This window comes from Ursus americanus, chromosome 23 (assembly GCF_024610735.1).
Source record: "Ursus americanus isolate L20-20 chromosome 23, mUrsAme1.1.p, whole genome shotgun sequence".
NCBI classification, from domain to species: Eukaryota; Metazoa; Chordata; class Mammalia; order Carnivora; family Ursidae; genus Ursus; species Ursus americanus.
The window spans coordinates 45,684,637-45,688,048 of NC_142149.1; the positions used below are offsets into that span (position 1 = coordinate 45,684,637).

The 3,412-nt window shown below is 47.1% G+C and overlaps 1 long non-coding RNA gene across 1 annotated transcript; it reads left to right on the top strand.

Moving 5' to 3' along the window:
• The first annotated feature begins 708 nt into the window (after positions 1 to 708).
• On the top strand, positions 709 to 1,770 carry LOC148108007 (uncharacterized). Its single transcript, XR_015721401.1, has 2 exons — positions 709 to 996; positions 1,258 to 1,770. It is a non-coding gene; the product is annotated as an uncharacterized LOC148108007 (long non-coding RNA).
• The last annotated feature ends 1,642 nt before the right edge of the window (positions 1,771 to 3,412 follow it).

The following is a 3,412-nucleotide window of genomic DNA, read 5'->3' on the forward strand; positions in this document are numbered from 1 at the left end:
CAACAATTGTTGTCTCTTGCCTTGTCTATTTTTGCCATTCTAACTGGTGTAAGGTGGTATCTCAGTGTGGTTTTGATTTGAATTTCCTTGATGGCTAATGATTTTGAACATTTTTTCATATGTCTGTTAGCCATTTGTATGTCTTCATTGGAAAAGTGTCTGTTCATATCATCTGCCCATTTTTTGATTTGTTTATTTGTTTCTCGTGTATTGAGTTTGAGAAGTTCTTTGTAGATCTTGGATACCAGTCCTTTATCTGTAGTGTCATTTGCAAATATCTTCTCCCATTCCGTGGGCTGCCTCTTAGTTTTTCTGACTGTTTCCTTGGCTGTGCAGAAGCTTTCTATCTTGATGAAGTCCCATAAATTCATTTTATCTTTTGTTTCTCTTGCCTTTGGAGATGTGTCATGAAAAAGGTTGCTTTGGCCGATGTCGTAGAGGTTACTGCCTATTCAAATCAGCAAAGAAGAAGTCAAAATGTCTCTCTTCGCAGATGACATGATACCCTATATGGAAAACCCAAAAGAAGCCACTCCCAAACTATTAGAAGTTATAGAGCAATTCAGTAACGTGGCGGGATACAAAATCAATGCTCAGAAATCAGTCTTAGTGTGGTTTTGATTTGAATTTCCCTGATGGCTAATGATTTTGAACATTTTTTCATGTGTCTGTTAGCCATTTGTATGTCTTCATTGGAAAAGTGTCTGTTCATATCTTCTGCCCATTTTATGATTTGTTGATTTGTTTCAGCCCCAGGGCACGAGTGATGCAGCACCCGCGTGCAGCCCAGAAGCCCTGCTTTGTGCAGCCCGTGAGCAGAAAGGTCTATTTCTCCGTGAGAGACAGCTGTAAGACTTGCTGGAGCTCCTCCTCCTCCCCTGGAGCCGGAGCTCCCACTCCTCCAGCTCTTTGGCAGACAGCTCCATGGCCAGCTGCGAGTCACTATCAAAACGGCTCCTCTCACTCGAGGCTCCAGGGCACAGGCTTTCTGAGCTGGTGAGCAGGATCTCCTGGATGGCCCTGTGGGGAAAAAGAGGAGGAAAAAAGCAGCCTATTACCAGCAGCATCAGGGCGAAAGCACACCATGCAGGGCACTTTATATGCGCCCCACAGCTACATTGCCATTCAGTCCCCTGTGGCTCTGGAGGTGTGGGTGCCGTCTATAGGTGAGAAATCCGAGGCTCAGGAAGGTGAACAAACCCGCTCAGGGTCTCCTCCCAGCTCCTCCTCCATTGTCTTCCCATTGATGTGTCCTAGGGCTCAGCCCAGGAAACAGGAACTCTTTAAGGCCTGGCATCTGTCTTGTCCACCTCTGGTCGATCGGCACCCTACACAGGACCTGGTCTTCTGCAGGTGATGGAGCCCACGTGAGAGAAGAAACAAACCCCAAATACATCCTGAAAAGGCCCCGCTGCTGCTCCCCCCATTCAGGTGGCAGTCACGCTCCTCTTAGGAAGGTGCCTAATACAACACTGGGTCCACCCTCTGCTGAGGCCAATGTGCGTGATGTGATCTATTGCTAAGAGTTTGTTTTGTTTTGTTTTGTTTTTTGGGGTTTTTTGGGTTTTTTTTTGTTTTGTTTTTTGGGTCTTGTTATTGTTGTTATTGTTGTTGTTGTTGTTGCTGCTGCTGCTGCTGCTTAAAAATGGCCTCAAAATCCACTTAGGAGAGTCTATAGCCACACAAAGGGAACTACACTTGAGTGACAGACTGTATGAGCCACTGCAAGTTTCAGAACAGCCAGATTAAATGTTGTGACCAATTGAGAAACACTGGTATCTGTTATGAGTTGTACTCAGTGTGACCACAATACCGCCACTGTCTAGAAAACACACTCAAATCCTTAGATTTCAAATAATGCTGGGCCCCATGAAAGGCAGGGATTGACTATCCTACTAGTAAAAATCAAACTTGACATTTTCTAATGGAGGAGACATTTAAGTGGGTCAGCAGCCTTGAAATTACAGGTGGCGTTCACATTTTTAAACAAATTACTGGAAAGAAGGGGGTTTACAGGTGAAGTATTTCATTTGGAATGCAAATCTATATTTAAAAATAGTCTCTTCGTTTTGTTTGCTCTGATTTAGTAAATTACTCATATATTTTTTTATACTTCAGTTGCCCGGCAGTTGACAGGTATTTATTTCTACAATATATCCTATTGGCCACCTCCTGCTCTGGGCTTCTTGCAATTAGTTTGTTCTACTGGGCTCTGAACGGGGACAGCTGATGGACACGCATGCCAAGTTCCTTTGGTACAGCCGTCCTCCAGTCACAGAGCTGTCCGACGGCAACCACGGGGCTCCGAGCCCCATGTGCTCGGGGGCCAGGACGGCATGGGGCAAAAGCCACTTTGTAGAGGTGATGGTCTGTTCCAAGGCTCTGAGATGTCTTTATAGAAAAAGAGCTTACTTAGTTACTGGCAAGCCAAATGCCACATCTACAAAAGAAATGCTAAATTTCTGGTAGAATTTAGCACAGTAGAGAAGACCAATCTTTGGGTTGATTAAGTTAGTGGAGGGTGGGAAACAGAAGCTCTTGGGACCTTGAATCTCCATTTTGAATGTCTCCCACCTCCCACAAAAGGCCCTACAGGAAGTTGGGGTTGTGAGACCTAATGGGCCTTACATCAGAGATCTTGAAGTTCACCTTTAACCTCCTATTTTTACAGAGGAAGAATGGGGAGGCAGCGACACCTAACAGGGACATGTCATCCACTGGCAAACTGGGGTCCACAGACCTAGAGTCGGTGGGAGCCCTGAGACAAACTCAGGGGATACGGCTACCCAGAGGCAGGGGTGGGAGCCAGTTCCCATCCTGTCCCCACACTGGTGAGGCTGGAAACTACAGAACACCAGGCAGGAAACTTCCATGTTCATTGGAAGACATTTGGAACTGTCACCTTTAAGGATTCCTTCACTTCTTGAGACATGTCACTTGGCAGTGGAGTGAAGGAAGTGTCCACAGCCACTCCGTCAATTCCTGCACATTCTGCATGCCTCACAGAGCCCAGGTTATGAAAACCCCACTTTCGTCCCTCCTGGAGCGACCGTGTCAAGTCTGTCCATTTAACCCTCATAGAACCTCTAAACGTGCTCTTCACTCATGGTCAAATTGCACGCAAGTGGAGCTAATACCTACTGATGCCACTGAGCTGCCACATAAGGAGAGGCAGCAGGAACCTTCAGCGGTTAGGGGCCACCACTTGAGAGTTCAGGAAGCCCCCTCATGGCTGATGTATACACCCCAACCGTGGCTTTCCTGTCCTGACTTCCCACCCAGCACCCCTGCTCCATTAGCAGCACCAGGATGGCCGGGGAGTGCCCATGACCTGGCTCTTCTCCCCCTTGCTCCTTGCTGGGCAGCAGCTCTAGCCTGGAGGGGTCTCCAGCATGTTCTGTCCTGGCCTACA